This window comes from Notamacropus eugenii, chromosome 6 (genome assembly GCF_028372415.1).
Source record: "Notamacropus eugenii isolate mMacEug1 chromosome 6, mMacEug1.pri_v2, whole genome shotgun sequence".
Lineage (NCBI taxonomy): Eukaryota > Metazoa > Chordata > Mammalia > Diprotodontia > Macropodidae > Notamacropus > Notamacropus eugenii.
In genome coordinates, this window is record NC_092877.1 from 297,281,783 (window position 1) to 297,301,447 (window position 19,665).

The window sequence follows — 19,665 nt, forward strand, 5'->3', positions numbered from 1 at the left end:
AAATGGGGAGAAAATTTGGAACCCAAAATTTTGTGGAAATGAATGTTGAAAACTTAAATAAATAAATTTAAATACAAAAAAATAAAATAAAATAAAAAGAAATAGAGTGGTTAGGGAATGAGTGAACCCTAACTCTCATTAGGATTTAGCTTAAGGAGGGAATAACATAGACACTCAATTGGGTATGGAAATCTATCTTACTCTACAGTAAAGTAGGGGGAAAGGGGATAAGAGAGTGTGGGATGACAGAAGGGAGGGCAGATTGGGTAAGAGAGTAATCAGAAGCAAACACTTTTGGGAAGGGGCAGGGACAAAGGAAAGAATAGAATAAATAGGGAATGGGATAGGATGGAAGGAAATATAGTCTTTCACAACATGACTATTATGGAAATGTTTTGCATAATTACACACGTATAACCTATATTGAATTACTTGTCATCTCAATGAGGATTGGTGGGGAGGGAAGGAGGGAGAGAATTTGGAACTCAAAGTTTTAAAAATAAATGTTAAAAATTGTTTTTACATGCAACTGGGAAATAAGATATACAGGCAATGGGGTATAGAAATCTATCTTGCCCTACAGGAAAATAGAAGGAAAGGGGATAAAAGAAGGGGGGGGTGGTGATAGAAAGGAAGGCAGATTGGGGGAAGGGGTAATCAGAATGCATGCCCTCTTAGTGTGGGAGGAAGGGAGAGATGGGGAGAAAATTTGGAACTCAAAATATTGTAGAAGTGAATGTTGAAAACTGAAAATAAATAAAGTAATAGTAAAGTCCTTAAAAGTTAAAAAAAAAGAAATACAGTGGTGGATAAGTGGAATAAACTAGGTACACAATATACATTAGCAAATGAGCACAATAGCCGTGTTTGGTAAACCAAAAGATCCCAGTTATTGGAGCAAGGACTCACTATTTAACAAAAACTGCTAAGAAGTGGGAAGTAACCCGGAAGAAACTAGGCATAGACCAACCTCTTACACTGTATAACAAGAGAAGTTCAAAATGGCTAAATTATTTAGTGGATAATAACATATAATATAAATAATAATGATTAGTGGATCATGGAAGAAAGTATTTGTCAGATCTATGGTTAGGGGGAGAGTTCATGACTGAACAACAGAGAGATTTATGGGAGGTAAAATGAATACTTTTATTTACATAAAATTTAAAAGGTTTGGTGCAAACAAAACCAATGAGGCCAAAATTAGAAGAAAAGCAGGAAACTGGGGAAAAAGAAACTTTGCATCAAGTTTCTCTGATAAAGGTCTCATTTCTAACATATCTAGGAAACTGAGTCATGCATATATGAGAATAGGAGCCATTCCCTAATTGACAAATGGTCAAGGGATATGAATAGGAATTTTTCAGAGGAAGAAATCCAAGCTATCGATAGTCATGTGAAAAAACTCTCCAAATCATTAATAATTAGAGAAATGCAAATTAAAACAACTCTGAAGTATCACTTCAGATCTGCCAGATTGACTAAGACGACAGAAAAGGAAAATGACAAAGGGTATTTGAGAAAAGTATACTAATGTACTGTTGGTAGAACTGTGTACTAGTCCAACCAATTCGGAAGCAATTTGAAACTATGCCCAAAGAAGTATAAAATTGGGCATACCCTTTGACCCAGCAATACCACTATACCCCAAAAGAGAAAGAAGGTCTATACCCCAAAGAGAAAAAAGAAGTAGGAAAAGAACCCATATGTACAAAAATATTTATAACATTTCTTTTTGTAATGGCAAAGTATTGGAAATGAAGGGATGCTTATCAGTTGGGGAATGGCTTAACAAGTCATAGCATATGAATGTGATGGAATATTATTGTGATGTAAGAAATGAAAGGGATGGTTTCAGAAAAACTTGGTAAGACTTATATGAATTGATGCAACATAAAATAAGCAGAACCAGAAGTACAACGTATATAGTAACAGTAATATTGTAAAGATAATCAATTGTGAAAGACTTAGTAATTGTGATCAGTACATTGATCAACCACAATTCCAAAGGACTGATTAGAGAAAACTCCACATTAGAGAAAACTGATGAAATCAAAATGCATACTGAAGCATATTTTTTTCTCTTTTTATTTCTTCTTTTTTGGGAGAGGGGAGACATAGCTAATATGAAAATATATTTTGCATGACTTCACATGTAATGTATTTCTTCTTAATGAATGAGAAGGGCTGGATGGAGGGAGAAAAAAAATCTTTGTTAAGTATGAAATATCATATAAAGAGGAAAGTCACATTTAGCTAAACAGGTTAAAAGCTACAAAGTTCAGGAAGGTTAAAACCTTGAGGAAAAAATACATAATATACATGTTTCCTGCCTCAAGTCTTTTCCTACTCCAAGCCATTCTCCCCTCAGCTGTCAAACTGTTCTTCATTACAAACAGGCCTTACCACACCCCTTCCACTCCCAATCAGTAAATTCCAGTGGCTCCCTACTACTTTCAGGATCAAATAAAATCCTCTGATTGGCTTTTAAAATCCTTCCTTATCTGACCCTCTCCTACCTTTCTAGCCTTACATCTCACAGCACCTTTCCTACACCCACCACATACCCTGGAATCCAGTGACACTAGCCTCCTTGCTGCTTCTTAAACAAGGCACTATTTCCTGATTGCTCATTTTCAGTGACTGTCTCATGTCTGGAATACTCTTCCTTTTTTGTCACCATTTCCTGGCTTCTTTCAGCTAAAATTCCACTTTCTGTAAAGAAACAAAACAAAAACTTTTTTTAAAAAAACAAGCACCTTTCAGGTCTCCTTTAATGCTACTGCCTTCCCTCTGAGATTACCTCCAAATTATATTGTACATATCTTGTTTGCATATAGTTTTTTGAATGTAGTCTCTCCCATTAGATTGGGTGTTTATCAAGGGCAGACTTTTTGCCTCTCTTTGAGCTTAGCACAGTACCTTGCTCATAGTAATTGCTTAATCAGTGTTTATTAAAATCAACTTAATTGATGTCTGGTCTCCTTTAAAGCCCTACCCTATTGTCTCATCGTAGTGTGTAGGCATTAAGGTGTGTAGGCATTAAGGCATGTAGGCTTGTCAGAAGGCACAAGTTCTGGTAGATCTGACCAAACCTGAAAGGCTTCTGATGAAAGAGGGATTAGACATGTTCTCTGGATCCAGAGAGCAGAAAGAGGTATAATGAGTGGGGCTAGCATAGAGACACATTTCAGTTTGGTGTCAAAAAACACTTTTTAACACTTAAAGCTCTCTAAAAGTAAAATGGGCTGCCTTGAGAGGTGCCTCTTCCTTGGGGATATTCAAACAAAAGTTGGACAACCATGATGTCAGGGTTTCCTTTCATGTCTGGGATGACCTAGATGACTGTTGAGCACAGGCCCACAGAATGTATGTTGTCAGACCCCCAGCGTAGGTATTATTAGGAAGGTTCCTCAATTCAACAAAGTTTTATTAGATAACTGCTAAAACACTGGAGATGCAAAGTGAAAATGAAATAGGCCTTGCTCTCAGTGAATTTACATTCTACTGGAGAGGATACAGCATACATTCTGACAGATAAATGTAATATAAGGTAATTTGAAAAGGTAAACAACTTGGGAGACAAGGGAAAGCTTTTTTTAATTATTAATTTATTTGTTTTCAGTTTTCAACAATCACTTCCATATGTTTTAAATTTTCTCCCTTTCCCTTCCCCCTCCCTCCCCAAGATGGCATGCAATTTTATATGGATTCTACACATATATTCTTATTAAACACATTTTCACATTAGTCATGTTGCATAGAAGAATCAAAACAAATAGGAGAAACCATGAGAAAAACCAAGCCAAAACAAAGCATGGCAAAAGAGAAAATAGTCTGCTTCATTCTGCATGCCGATTCCATAGTTCTTTTTCTGGATGTGGATGGCATTTTGCATCATGTCCTTTGGAAATGTTTTAGGTCTTTGCATTGCTGTGAAGAGCTAAGTATATTGGAAACTGTCCTCGCACACTGTGACTGTTACTGTGTATAATGTTATCCTGGCTCTACTCATTTTACTTAGCATAAGTTCATATAAATCTTTCCAGGTATTTCAGAAGTATGCCTGTTCATCATTTCTTATAGCACAATAGTATTCCATTACATTCATACACCACAACTTGTTTAGCCATTTTCCAATTGATGGGGCACCACAAAAAAGAGTTACTATAAATATTTTTGTACATGTGGGTCCTTTTTCCATCTTTTGATCTCTTTGGGATGCAGGGGAGGCTTCTTGGAGGGAGCACCTAAACTGAACCTTGAAGGATTCTCACAGGCTAGAAAAGTAGTTACCAGTCTTTTTGGTAATACCAGTTGTCAAAGAAAAATGTTAATATTGTACTCTCAGTTTTAAGCAGAAATATAAACATGTTTATTAATTTAACATTATTGAGGTAGCTAAGTGGTATAGTGGATTGAGTGCTGTGCCTAGAGTCAGGAAGACCTGAGTTTAAATCAGAACTCAGACATTTATTTGATTCTAGGCAAGTCACCAACCTCTCCCTGGCTCAATTGCCTCAACTATAAATTTGGGGATTATAAAAACTCCCAAGAGTTGTTATGTGACAAATGAAAAACACCCAAGAGACAAAGTTTCTGGGTAATTAATATTCAACGTATTAATTAGGCTAGTTAATAATAAATTGATAATCAGTGGTTTCAAACAAGATAATATTTATAAAGTGCTTACTGCAGTGCTTGGCATATAATAGGCTTGGTTTTTTCCTTCTAAATTCAATGATTGCTTGAGAGAGATGCTCAAACTATCACAATTTAATATTCCTTTCTAGGAATCTTGAATAATATGATCAAATGTAGTACATTTTACTTCATCTATTAGAACAATAGTTACTTAATCTTCTAAAATTCTTCAATCCCTTCTTCAGCCACTACCACAAGCCCCATGAGGGTTCAAGGGGCCCTCCTCCCAGGGAACAAGTCAACAAGTCAAGTCCACTGCCAGTTATTAAGCAGTGGACTATATATTAGACTATATGTCTAGTTCCTTCTAGTTCCTTCCGAATGGAAGAACAGATTTTGCTGAGAAAGCAATGATCTTAACTGGACAATAGTTGTAAGTTTGTCCTTGTTCTAAATAAATTCTTATGCTAAGTTTGGTTATCAAACTCACCCAATTTTCCTGGGGCCTTAGTTTTTGTTAAATAGTTATCATTTATATGCCATTTACAATTTGGCAAAGTGCTTTACATGTGTTAGTTAGCTCACTGGATCCTCACAACAACCTTATGAGATAGATGTTATTATTATCCTGACTTTACCTATGAGAAAACTGAGTCCCAGAGAGGTTGTGACTTGTCCAAGATCACAAAGCTAATAAATGTCTGAAGCAAGGTGTGAACTGAGGTCTTCCTGACTCCAAGTCCAGTGCTCCGTTCACTGACTTTTTACACACTTCTTAAAGATAAAAGTCTGGAAAGGACTTTTGAATGGAGAAATATTTACTTTCTTAATATTTTATTTTGAACTAAAAAAAAGAGGTTGGTTATAAACAAAAGAGGGGCCACAATTAGCATTGGTGGAAGGAATACTGTGCCAAAATTCAGTTGTTTTAAAGTTGTTGGTACTTAGACAAGGAGTAGTTCTAGATCAATATTTAGAAACATTTAAAATTTTTTGCTTAAAGACTTTCTGTTGTCGTGAGAGTTTCCCAGCCTTCACACTGTCAAAGTTGGAAAATATCAAAACTAAGGATGGAATACAGCTCTGCTAGGCCTTCAGTTCTGCAGTACTCTTGTTATCTTAAAAGAATAATAAATGTTGGCAGTGTTTTCCCCACGGGTGGTTGATTTTATTCTAATTACTTTTATCAATGCTTTTCCCTCTTTTACACTAGGGAAAGAACCCTCCCTTGTGGTAAAGAAAAGCAGTTGAGCAAAACCAACTCAAGTGTGATGTTGTTGTCATTTTTAGTCATGTCCAACTCTTTGAGGTCTCATTTGGGGTTTTCTTGGAAAAGGTACTGGAGGGGTTTGCCACTTCCTTCTCTAGCTCATTTTACTGAGGAGGAAACTGAGGCAAATAGTTTTAAGTGCCTTGCCCAGAATCAAACAGACACTAAGTGTCTGAAATCTGATTTGAACTCAGGTTTTCCTGACTCCAGGCCCAGCACTCCATCCAGTATACCACCTGGTTGTCTCAATAATGTTAAATTAATAAAAATGTCTGGATTTGTGCCTGAAATAGTCAGAGCTAAAAAGTATCTGAGGCCAGATTTGAACTCAGGAAGATGAGTCTTTCTGATTCTATGCATTGCAGTAGAGCCACTGTGCCATCTAGTGTTTATCTTATTAGTATAAATGAAATTCTGAGCCCATTGTCCATTTCTATATTGAAATGTTTTATCATCTCTATAGTAGGTTTATTGTTTTTAACTGTATTGTCCACTGGAATAGGCACCGTCTCTGAAGTGGACAAGAAATGCCAAGGTTTGGCTTCAAGTAATTAGCCACAAGTGCAGTATTGGAGAGGTAGGGAGACAAAGATTTTAATTTCTGAGTTCCACATTATTGAGCAGGACCAGAGGAGGAGTGTAGTGCAACATGATGGTCTTGGAAACATCTTACATCTCTCTCCGTCCTTGTACAGAAAAGCAACACAAAATAACCATACTCAAATAACCACCTTCAGATTTTAGAAGGGTTAGCATGTGGAGGAGGGGTTGGATGTGTTCCGTTTGGCTTCAGAAGGTGTAAAGGTGCAGAGGAAAGAAAATCTCCCTGACAAGTGGAGCTGTCCAAAACAGTAATGAATAGCCTGTTTGAAGGGGCCCTGGGGTTCTTTCTCACTGGAAGGTGTGAATCTGAAATCAGATAAGGGAGGCAGCAAGGGATAGTGGAAAATCCATTGCATCTAAAGAAAGAAGATCTAAGTTTTGATCCAGGTTCTATTAAATAGTTTTGTGACATTGGAGGTGACTTCACATCCTTGTTTCCTCATCTATAAAATGAAAGGGTTAGAATAGATGACCCTGTCATCCTTTTTATTTAATTAATATTTTATTTTCTCCCAATTACATGTAAAAATTTTTTTAACATTTATTTAAATTTTTCTTTTCATCTAAGACAATTCCAGGGGACTCATGATGGAAAATCCTATGGAGAAGGAATGCAGATCGATGCATGCTATTTTCTCTTTTTTGTGTTTTCTCTTTCTCGTTTTTCCCTTTGGTTCTGATTCTTCTTTCACAATATGACTAATGTGGAAATATATTTAATATGATTGTGCGGGTATAGCCTATGTTAGATTGCATGCCTTGGGGAGGGAGAAGGAATAGAGAGAGAAAACATTTGGAACTCAATCATGTAAAAATGAGTGAAAACTAAAAATAAATTTAAAAAGAGTCAATCATATAAAAGTGAATTAAAACTAAAAATTAAAAAGTCAATCTGAAAAATAAAAAACTTAAATTCCAAATTTTCTCCCTCTCTTTCCTTCCCCCTCCCCCCCATTGATAAGGAAGCAATTTGATATAGACTGTACCTGTGCAGTATCCTTCCTAGCACTGAATTTATGACTGCTTGTCAGAAATGTTTTAGAAGGGATTCTTACTATGGTCTCATTTAGACTGTAGAGATCCCTTCTGATTCTGTGATATTTGGGAGAATCTGGTCAGGAAAAAGAAATAGGAACACCTGTTTCCAATGAAGACCTTGAACTAGAGAGGTCCTTAGAAAGATTCATTTAGAAGTCCCCTCTTTCAACTCATTAAGGTGCTGAAGATGTGAACACACACACACATAAAAGAGTATTATTAAGTGATTTCTATCCACATGGAGATCACACACACACACTTAATTACAATACAATGTATTATATAATAAGTTAATGCTATTTTTGTTCAAAGGCTAGAAAGAAAACAATTTGGATGAGTGTGGAGTAGATGGAGAGGCAAGAGCAGGGAAATATTCCTTCTGGAGGCTTTCCTTGAAAATGATCACTCCTCAAATTTTCTTGAAGAACTCTGTCTGGATCTTTTCTTTTACCCCATTCTGTTTTATATCATATTAATTTGTAACCCTCCCACCCCACCTTTAGCTCATAACATAATCTCCTACAGAAAAAGAGGCTGCTTCATTTTTTAGTCTGTGTTTGTATCCCCAGGCCTAGCATTGTGGTCCTGTCCTTGGTAGGTGCTTAGTCGTTAAATTAAATGGAGGAAGTGACTTTTGAATTGGAGTAAATCCAATCCCCGAGCTAGAGAGCATTCTGGGTGAGATCACTGTAAACAAAAGCACTGAGAAGCTGAAGTACCCCCTTGTTGGTCCGAGCTCTGAGTTGGGGAAAGAAGTGTTGGGAGATGAGGCTCGGAAATATAAATTTGGAAATAAAACACAGAGGATCTGCAACTCTATGCAAAAAGTTTGGACTTTATACAGCACGTAATGGGTAGCCTTTGAAAGTTTTTTTCCCCTTAAAGAAAGGGGGTTGACACTGTGCAAGGAATTTTTCCGGTAGACTTAGCAACGCAAGGACTTAAATGGACTCGAGGCAAAATGCCTTCCACATCCAAAGAAAGGAATTATGGAATTCGATCGCAGAAGGAAGCAGACCATTTTCTTTTGTATAATGTTTTGTTTTGTTTCATGGTTTCTCCCTTCATTGGGGAAAATGTATTTACTAGGAATGTATGTGTAGAACCTACATAACATTGTATGCCATCTCAGGGAGGGAGGGGGGAGGAAAAATCTAAGATATATGGCAGTTATTGTAGAACACTGAAAACAAATAAAATAATTAATTAAAAAAAGAAAAAGGAAGGGGGTTGATATTCTCAAAATGGAAATTTTTATGATTTTAGACTACACCCCCTGCTGTCCCAGACTCTTTTTACGTGTGTGTGTGTGTGTGTGTGTGTGTGTGTGTGTGTGTATAAAGTGGGGAATAGAAAGGTGATATGGTAGAGGTCTTTTTGAAATTTCAAATAAAAACAGTGCAGGGATGAACTCCCTTTTCCAGGGTCCCCAGGCGGAAAGGCTCTGGGCTTGTTTCACCCCTACCGCCTCCAAATTCTATTAATGAGGCTGCATTCTGTGGTTGAGTCATTCTCAAGACGTGGGAGCGGGGAGCCTCTTTACGGAAAACGAGGTGCCTCGTGGTTCTCTGGGGAAAATTTCCCCCTACGCTTCGGTTTCGAGAATGAAAGCATTTTACGTAAGAAATTCGAACTGGAGACTTCATGCTCCGGAGAGCCAGCGCTCAGCCCGAGTCCAGAGCCGGGGCGGAGCGGGGCAGCATCTGCTGGGCTTTGCCACTCAGATTCTCCTAAATCCTCCCAAGAATGGAGAGGAAATCCTCCACCCGCCATTCCAGCACCGAAATCTTACTCTAGAAGCAAAACAAACTACTCCGGCTCCGCCTCCAAAACTTTTGGGACCCACCTAAAAATTTTCTTCCTGTTTTCTGGTCGCTGGGCGAGGTCTCCGGGGAGGAGCCGTGGCAACTGTTGCAAGTTAGGAATTACATTGTGGTGCTTCTTCGTGTCCCCTGTAACTCAGATCCGCGGCAGATCCCAGTGCTTCGGGTGCCCAAGCCTGCCTCCGTGTGAGTACGAGGGAGCACTCGTCCCTTCCCCCCGTCCGGGCCGAGCCGAACTTAGCAGGCGGGCAGTGAGTGAAGTCATTTCCCCGTGGCCCGGGAAGCAGCGGGTTCCAGGTCTAGACTTCAGCCTCTGTAGCCCTGCACTCTGCGTTTGAATTGGGCAACTGTTTGTTTACTCAGCCTTGGACCCTGTGGACTATAAAAACCCTTGGTTTTTCTGAGTTAAAACTGTTACCTCCCATAGAAGTATTTGTTGATGGAATGAAATGCCTGTAAGAGCACAGTGCTTTTCGTTCATCTAGTAGTCCCTACTGATTATATTCTAGATTATATCCAAGAATGAGAATAACTCACACTTGTATAAATTTGTATAGACTTACAGCAGGGCTTCTTAACGTCTTTTGTTGGTCGTGGACGACCCTTTTGGCAGTATCTTTGCCTGTGGTGAAGCCTTTGGAGCCCTTCTCAGAATGGTTTTAAATGCACAAAGTAAAACACAGGATCAGAGGAAAACAATCCAGTTAGGAAAACCGAGGTCATGGCCCCCATCCCTACAGACAGTCTTAGGATATAGTCCCAGGGTGTTCCTGGAAGGTCCTCAGTTACCTAAATGTCCTAAAAAAGAGAGGCAAAGGAAAGGAAGCTTTTTATTTGTGTTCATCCTGTGCCTAGCGTCTGGTCCCTTTCCGCAAGCACTAGTCATTTTAGAGAGAAAAGAAAAATATCCCTAGGGACACATTCCAGACAAACTAGTTACAAATCATTAAAAGACTTGAGCCAAAGTACAGTGTATGCTATGTGAATGTGAGCCCAATACTTTGAGTCTGTGAGGCCTGAGTTCACATCCTACCTCAGACACTTACTAACTGTGTGACCTTAGATAAGTCACTTAACCTCCCTGAGCCTCAGTTTCCTTATTTGTAAATGGGGATAATAATAGCATCTATCTTCCAGGGTTGTTGAGAATCAAGTGAAGCAAACACTTGGCAAAGCTTAAAGCTGTATATAAAATGTTAGTTGTTAGCACCTATTTATGAATTTGTCACAATCAGTAGTACTCAATAAATGAATAAATGAAAAAGCATTTATTAACTCCTTATTATATATTTAAATACTATGCCACTACAAAGGTAAAGACAGTCCCAGCCCTAGAGAAGCTTATACTCTAGAGGCCACTGGGTAATGGAATGGATTGAGTGTTGGAGTTAGAAAGATCTGAATTTGAATCCTGCCTCAGTGCGTCTCTCGGCCTCAGTTTCCTGAGAGATAAAAATGGGGGTAGAAATTAGAACCAACTTCACTTGGTTGGGTAAGTTACTTCCTCAGATGTGAAATGCAAAGAATAGTGATAAGTGCAGTTATATTACATTCAAGGTGAGAGCTGGCCAAAAATGGAACAGATTTCCTCTTAAGATAATGAAGTGAAGGTGTTAAAGTAATCACAGGAACATCCTAGGATGTTGTAGAGGGCATTCATTCATGCTTCAGGTAGACTAGATGACTTTTGAGGTCCCTTCTGACTCTGAGATTCTCTGATTCTTTGATGGGAGAACTATAATTTACTCTCAGTTTTACAAGGAGGAAATGGGAGGGAAGAGGAAGGGAAAGGAAAGAGAAGAGGAAAAAGGGGAAAGGAAGGAAAAAGAAAGGGAATGGGTATTTATTATGGTTCCGCTATATGTGCTGAACTTTACATCTATTATCACATTCATCCTTAGTGTGTACATTATTCAGTTTTTTCCTTTCTATTAACAATTGAGTACTTTCTACATGCTAGTAATTTTAAGGCATACCAAGAGACGTAAGAGAATATTTTGTGCATAGTCCATTCTCAGTAAATATGTACTAAGCATGTGTATATGTTTGTATGTCCTGGGGTGGGAGGGGGTGAGGAGGGCCTGGTAGGCCTGGTCAAGATGAACTGGGTTAAACAATGAGGTTTTATTCTGGCATTGACATTGTTTCTTTGATGGGAGGGTGAATTCCAAGTTCATGTATTCCATGATCCGTCACACCCAGGGAATTGGCTTTTAAATAGTTGGTAGCTGTTTTAATAGCTGAGAGACTCAAAGTGGAGGGCTACAAAGATTGTGTTAGTTTATGATTTACTGAACTCCTGTGCATCTTTGAGGCTCCTTCAAGGCCCCAGGAGAAGAGAGAAATGACTGACAGCAGTAGTGGAGGGCAAAAGAGCACAGTGTATCCAGTGTTGACTAAGTTCTTGGACCATTCAGGAACCAGAGCTGAGAAGTAGCAAAGGGTGGAGTCATGATGTAGATGACCAAACCCAGTCTTTTCCCTTTATTCTTACTATTAATTATGCAAACTGTGAAGGTCCTGGAAAAAGGGGGTCACTCTGTCAACTACAAGTGCCTTCCCCCTGTGGGGTAGATTCACTAGTGACTAAAACCTTCCATTTGGAGAGAGCAACCTCTACCTCTGGGCAAGTATGGTAAGTCCCGAGTACTCTGTAGGTCCCTGGGGGAGATGGGATTTAATTAACCTGGGCTGTTGTGAGTGAGAATCAATACTAATGCTAGTCTGATACTGAGAATCAGATACTTATGAGTGATATTTTCACTGGTTATGGGCTCAGGTGTAAGCTCTTTGTTCTTTGTAGTTGGGTTTTTTTGTCTCATTGAATAAAATCTGTATGATATTTCTATGAGTCCACCTAAATGCTTCCATGTAAGTGGAGTGCCCTTTTAATTTTTCTATAGAGACCTATATAGGTTTCTTTTTATATGTATTCCCAGCAGAAACCTTTGAAGGAGGCATGAGTCAAAGAGAAAGTAATTTGTGAAACACAGATCTGGTCTGGGTAAAAACCCAGAGTTGGGGTTCCATGTTATATTTTGGGTTTCAGGTAGGGAGGCTAAAATCAAAGATTCCATATGCTAATAAATTGAGGAAGTGCTTTAAAAAATTTACTTATGTCTTATTTTTTCATCACCTACATTTCCAATTTATCTCTTCCTTTCTCCTCCCAGAGGCACATTCCTTAAATAAAAAAGAGGGGACAAAAACTAGTTCAGCAAAATTAACTAACACAACAACGACATTTATTCGGTTTATCTACATTATTGTAGTCATTGTATGTTTTGTTTTCCTGGTTCTGCTTAACACTGTTTTGCATCATTTCATTCTGTATTAGTTCACTGAAGTCTTCCTGTGCTTCTCTGTTCTTCATATTCATAATTTCTTACCCTCAGTTACCACTTATTTAGCCATTCTCCCAACTGATAGCCATCCACTTTATTTCTAGTTGTTTGTTACTACAAGTACTGTTGTAATATTATGGTGTATATTCATCTTTGACCTTGTGGTATATGACTAGCAGTGGGATCTCTGGGTCAAGGATATGGACATCTAAGTAATTTTAGATTATTTTAAATTGCTTGTCTTTCCACAACCCTTCCAATACCAACTTTCTTTGTTTTGTCTTAGCTAATTTGCTGGCTGTGAGGTGAAACTTGGGGGTTTTATGATTTTAATTTCTCTTATTTCATTTGGCTGTCAGTAGTTCGCAATTCTTCTTTTGAGGACTATTTGTTTTCATATCCTCTGATTATTTATCCGTTGAGAAATGGCTTTTAGTCTTATGTATTTGTGTTGGCTTCCTATATGGTTTGGATATCAAGACCCTTGTCAGAGATATTTAATGCAAAGATTTTTTTTTCTGAATCCCTTCTTATCCTACTTACATTACGTTTGTTCATGCAAAAGCTTCTCAATTTCATGTAATTAAAAAAAAACCTCATCTTTTGTGATTTCCTCTTTTTGTTTGGTTAAGAGTTACACATTAGCCATAGCTGTGAAAATACCAGATCTAGCTCTTTTCTTGTGTGTGTGTGTGTGGCGGGGAGAGGTGGGTATGGCCTTTAAAATTTAGGCCACATATTTGCTTTCAGCTTATTGTGGTATATGTAGTGGTAGGGTGTGTTCTAAATCTAATTTCTGCCAAGCTGCTTTCGAGTTTTTCCTGTAGTTCTTGTCAAATAAAGAGTTCTTTCCTAAGTATTTTATGTCCCAAGTTTGTTAAATTCTGGGTTATTAAGTTCAATTCTTTTTAATTCTTAGGAAGTGATTCTACGCTTCTATGTTTTTGAGTCAGGCAGAATGATGTAGTGGAAAAAGCTTTGTGAAAAGATCCGGTTACGGGTGCTAGCTTTGACACCTTAACTCTGTGAGCACAGGACAAGACATTTAAACTTTTGGGCCTTGATCTTCTCACCTGTAAGATGAGAATAAAACTTATACATAAAAAAGTGAGATTATTTGTTAGGCATTTAGTACAGGCCAGGTACCTGACTTTGCACACAGAATACATATACAAAGAAGCAAGACAGCCTCTGTCCTCAAGGAGTTTCCATTCCTGTAAGAGAAGACAGTCCCCTTTTTGAAGGGGAATTGGAAGGGAAGAGTCTGGTGGAGATGATGGGGAAGTGGCATGGAGTTCACAAGAGGAGGTAAAAGTTCGCCTGAGAGAACCAACTTTTCAGAGTCCAAGATTTTCTTGGAAAAGACATGAGATTATGGTAAGAGTGCCTCTACCCCATTGGCCCTTTGGGAGAAAAATACTTGATATAAACCTTGAAGTGCTAGTCCATAGGATCCTTAGTAGATTGTCCATGGATTTGGAAACTGCAGTCTGTCCATATGAAGTACAATTTTGATCATTCCCAAACCTAGCCAGCTACTACCCCTGCTCATTCCTCCTTTGGCCATTTAATGCTCTCCAGCAATATGCTCTCTATTGCCCCTCCCCCTACTTCCATCACAGAAAGAAATGAAACTTGATTCTAGAATTTTTGCCCCACATGACTCTCTGAATCACTATGACAAATGAGGTTGGGGGCTGAAAGAATGCCCTTTATATGTATGTAGTCATACTTTGGGCAAGATAGCATGAGGGAACTGAACTTAAAGGGTCAGTATATTCTTTAAATTCACAAATGCTTTTCTGGGACTCATTGTGAAGGTCTGAGTTATCTGGCTGTCATAGTGGGAGTTAACAGGAAATTTTTGTAAAACAAGAGTGTCACTTGAGCTGGCAAAACAAGGTAAAGTACTAAAAACAGTGGAAATACCCCTCTAAACTGAACCAGTTGTTGGAAAATCAGGGGATGTCAGATATTTTTTTTTTAAAAGACAATTATTATGATAATAGTGAAGGGAGCTAGCTGGAAGAATCTCTTCATTTTCTGCCTAAGTAAAGCTAAGGGAAGATGTACAGCAGCAACTGATATGGGGAAACAGGTGAGTGGAGTTCTGAGCTAAGGAGGGACAGAAAGAATAATTCCTTATATGTCTATAGAGGGTGGGAGCATGACAGATAATTTATGCATGGCAGTAAAATCTTATGGAAGATCTGTAGTCCAACTGTCTTTTAAATGTAGGTAAGCCAAGTTGTAACAGGGAAACTTCTTGAAGGCAGGGTCTGACTTCAGGTTTGTTTTTTTTTCTTTGTATCTTCAGCTCCTGGAATAGCGTCTTACACAAAGAAAGCAAATAAAATGTTTGTTGAATTGAATCTCTACTGGGCTTCACTCAAGGACCTACTGCTGAAATCCTAAAAGGACCAGTCTTATTGCAGGTACCATAAAAGTGCCAAATGTAGTATGAACCCATTAGCATGAAAGTATTTAATAATTACACCAAAGTATTTCAGATTTATCTAAGATCATAGATCTAAAGTTGAAAGGAATCAAAAAGTCTCCAGATTTTACAGACGTAGAAACTCAGGTCCAGAGAGGTGAAGTAGGCTCACACCAGGTAGTAAGCATTACAAGAGGAATTTGAGCTCAGAGGCCCTGACTCTAGAGGCATTGCCTTTTTCACTGTGCCATTTTGATAAATCAATATTAAAAATCAGAATTTTTATAAAAATTGTATTTTAATTTTTTTTGCTAGATTATTTTCATGATTTTAAGCAGGTAGGTGGTACAGTAAATTGGGTTGGAATTGGAGTCAGAAAAGTTTGAGTTCAAATTCTTCCTCAGACACAAACTATGTAAGCTTGGGCAAGTCACTGAACCTTCCTCTGTCTCAGTTTACTCATCTGTAAAATAAGGATAAGAATAGCAAATATCTCCCAGGGAGATGAGGATCCAATAAGATAACACATATAAGTTGTTTTTTGGTTGTTTCAGTTGTGCTTGACTTCTTTATGATTCCATTTGGGGTCTTTTTAGTTAAGATACTAGAGTGGTTTGTCATTTCTTTCAGCTCATTTTAACACACGTAAAACAATTTGCAAATCTTAAAGCCCTATGTTAATACTAACTGCTATTATTGTTTCTGTTGCCCCAGAGTTGCATTTTATTCTTCAAAACTAAAACATTTTCTGTTGTACTTGAGTTCACAGGATTTTGGAACTGGAAGGGACCTTAAAACACCCTTCATCTCAGGACCCTGACTTACTCAGTCATGTGCCTGGAACATCCTACATACTTTATAAATGCTTTTTGACTTGACTTAACATGTGACTAACATGTGGCTCAACTTGAAGTCTTTTTCTTCCTTTTGTAACTTCTGCATATGACAGATACTTTCTTTAAGGGACTTAGATCTTGTGGAGTAATCTAGCCTGATTAGCACTGAGGGAATGGACTACTACAGAGTTCTTACCACATATATGTAGAGGAAATGAACTGTTTTTAAAAAAAAAAAAAATATATATATATATATATATATATATATATATATATACACATATATACGTATATGTATATATGTATATCTATAAATATATCCTCCCATCTGTATATCTATATGTGTATTTTAAACCTGTCATCTTATTTTGTTAATTAACTTGTTATTTTGTTAGTTGACCTATTCTCCAGAGTCTTAACCATGTGTATGTTTGTTTTATGTGTGTGTGTGGTAATGAAGGAAAAAAAAGGAATAGAAAATTTGTAGCTTGGCCTAATCCTTGCTATTTTTTGCCATGTAGACTGCCTTCTTCTCCATATTCTCTTCCTATGAATTTTACAAGTTTATCTTTGAGTTGTAAATCTTTCCCTTCCTTTTTTGGCAGATATGGAATACAGATACGTTTTTTTTTTCTGATGAAACTAAAAGATACAAAAGTCTTATAAAAGTTCTCTCTGGTGCGCAGTAGTCATTTCAAAATATCTGAGCCTGTACCCTGGGCAGGTTTTTAAACTATCTCTGAAGTACGATGGGCAGCAGTCCCTATCAAACAAATTCTTGGATTTTTCCACTTAAAAGAAAATACTAAATTTCAGTTAAAGATTAGTGAAAATAAAGATGTAATTTCTCCCTCATCCAACTCCCTGAACCTCTTGAAATCTATCCATGGATCTTTTGGGGGTCTGTGAATCCCAGCTGAAAAACCCTTCCTTGAGGGCATGATTGTGAAAAGGAACCCAACCACCTTCAACTGCCACATTACTAAGTTTAAAATCTAGCATCTGTTAAATCTACCATTGCCTCCTCATCTTTGAAAACTTTTATAGGAATGGGAAAAACCCCCAAACATGTTTTTTTTTTTTTTACAAAAAATAGTAATGAAAACCATGGCTTCTTTTGGTTGTGAAAACTGGTGATTTGCTCTTAAGTTCTAACTCATTGTGTGAGTAGGAATATTGATTTAGACTTTACTGTGAAAACCTACAAATAGATCATATTTTAGAAAATATCATGTGATTAAAAACAACCAGGAAATTTCAGAAAACAAAAAAGACTTTTCACTTTCAGTGTTTTAAATACAGTTCCAAGATTTCTTGCAAAGACTTTTATTTCCTTGAAGCTTCAGATGAGTAGTTCTTATGTGAATTTTTTTCATCAGTCAGACATGAGTAATAATAACAATAATGTAATTTTAGTAAATCCTCACCAGTTTAGCCTGATTGTGGTAAAGGCTGCTTTAACTTACTGAAAAATCCTCTTTTAGTACAGATGAAGTCATTACTTTCAAACACATTTAGTAATGCATGGTTGACCCAGTGTTTCAGAAATCACCATGCTAATATGCTAAATAGATGGGAGTCATTTGTAAAGATACTAAAAGAAAGGTTTTATTTTCAATCACCCTTGCAACCATGTTTTTTCTATTCACTTGCTTAACAGATCATTAAAAAATATTTTATTCAGAAAACATTCTGTTTGAATCTCTCAAACTAAATACTGAAATTTTGACACATCTCATTTATGGCTTGTGAGCCAATATACAGGGCATGATATGGCGTCATGTATCAACATTTTTGATGCAACAATTTGTAAAAAGCATGGAAGTTGTCATATATAGTATGTATCTGCGTATCTTGTGGCACATACACATATTCAGAGCCAGCCTCTCACCAATGAATAGAATGTGTTCCACAAGTTCTTTTGTTAAATTTCTTGGTGAGAATTTGAAATCCATTTCTCTTTCCCCTGCCCAAGAAGCTGTGTTATCAAAAGGATGACTAGGTTCCCCAGCTCAAAGAAGCCTATTTAACCCACAGTGTATCTGGGCTCATGGGATCTTATTAGAGCTGGAAGGACCTTAGAATCCACAGAGTCCAACTCCATCATTTTACAAATTAGGAGGTTGAGGGAGGTGGGCTTCCCTAGTACCTATCAGAGAAGAAAGTGATTTGCAGAAGGTTGCATAGCAACAGAACTGGGATTCATACCCTTGCCCTTTGATGGCAACCACTCCATTCCATTAGGCCTTCCATTGATTTCCTAGTCTTTTCCCTCATGCCGATATTTTGAGTCCCTGAAAGGCAACTTTGAGTCCCTGAAAACAATGCTAATGGACTGCAAATCCTGGTGAGTCCCTCCAAGATGGAAAAGCTTTGAGTAAAAGCCTAGGGATCAAATATGGTCTGAGATGAAGCTTCCTAACTCATCTATAAAATGAGAAGGTTGAATTAGATCAACAATTTCCAGTTTTTATCAGTCTATATTCTCCTTGACTTAAAGAAAAAAATAATATTAATAGGGTTTTATTTTCTGTTCTCTTGCTCCTACCACTGGAAAAAGAAAAGGAAAATCCTTGCAACAAATGTACATAGTTTAGCAAAACAAATTCTTGTGTTTGCCATGTCCAAATATGTACGTCTCATTCAGGGGTAGAAGGGAAATGAGCTTGGAGGATTTGTCAATTTCCAGGATGTCCTGACAGGAAATGGAGGTCAGGTTTTTGTAGGGATCAGTAGCCTCAGTGAGAATTATGATGGTGGCTGGAGCTAATGGGAGAAGGGGTAGCAGAAGTCATCCCTTCCATATATGTCTTCCTTAAGCCAGGTATTGCCTATCGAAAACAGTAAACCATATTTTGTCATTTATTATAAAATTTAGATGACCCCTTCTGCCAAAGCTCGTTAGAAATGGCTTGCTGAAGCAAGTTAGTGGAAGAAGTTTGAATTAATACTGACAGCTTCTCTTTCTTCATTTTCATAGCTTAGTGATTGAACTGAGTGTTTCTCAGCCTCCTGTGTTGGGTTGCCTCCCAACCCAAATAATAACTCCCATTTCTGTAATGCTCTAAGGTATAGAATACTTTTCTTACTATAATCTTGTGAGATAGATAGTCCAAGTATGAGTAACCAAATTTTATAGGTGAGGAAACTGAGCTACAGTTAAATGACTTCTACCTAGTAAAATAGTCTCATACCTAGTAACTGGCAGATTGGAGACTCAACATGGTATAGTGATCAGATTGTTGGACTTGGGATGAAGAAGATCTGGTTCCAATTCTACTTCTGATACTTAATAGCTGTGTGCCCATGTGGGCAAGTAATTTAACTTGCTAAGCCAAACTTTTTCCATTTGCAAAATGAAGGAGTTGGGCTAGATGACTGGGTGCCAGAATTTTTTGATCATACACACCTATCAGTAAATTTTTTGAGTTCCCCATATATGTATATTTACTTGTTTGTAAATATACACTTTAAAAAGGATGAGTTAAAGATGAAATGTTTGATCCTAGAGTCAATAGAGCACTATTAGGTTTTACTGAGTGAATACCATGGTCAGACTTGCACCATGGAGCATGGATTTCAGAGGAAAGAAACTTGAGGCAGGGAGATCAATTAGGAAGCTATTTCCATAGTCGAGGCTTGAGTTAATGAAGTTCTAAATTAAGGTTCT

General features: G+C 37.6%; 1 protein-coding gene and 1 long non-coding RNA gene across 6 annotated transcripts in view; one reads left to right on the top strand and one right to left on the bottom strand.

The window, feature by feature from the left end:
* Positions 1-19,665, top strand: part of CFLAR (CASP8 and FADD like apoptosis regulator) — a 69,693-nt gene that overhangs the window by 12,822 nt on the left and 37,206 nt on the right. The window contains exons 1-2 of one of the 5 annotated variants that reach the window (XM_072617268.1): positions 14,129-14,624; positions 15,040-15,157. The exons of 2 other annotated variants lie outside the window; for them this stretch is intronic. The gene's annotated coding sequence lies outside the window, so the exon portion shown is untranslated. Of the gene's footprint in view, positions 1-14,128; positions 14,625-15,039; positions 15,158-19,665 lie in introns of those variants that run through there. 2 more of the 5 variants (XM_072617269.1, XM_072617267.1) reach the window with 2 other exon arrangements.
* On the bottom strand, positions 484-10,209 carry LOC140509609 (uncharacterized). The gene is made up of 3 exons (XR_011968839.1): positions 9,402-10,209; positions 2,568-2,715; positions 484-2,187 (listed from the first exon to the last, which is right to left on the bottom strand). It is a non-coding gene; the product is annotated as an uncharacterized lncRNA (long non-coding RNA).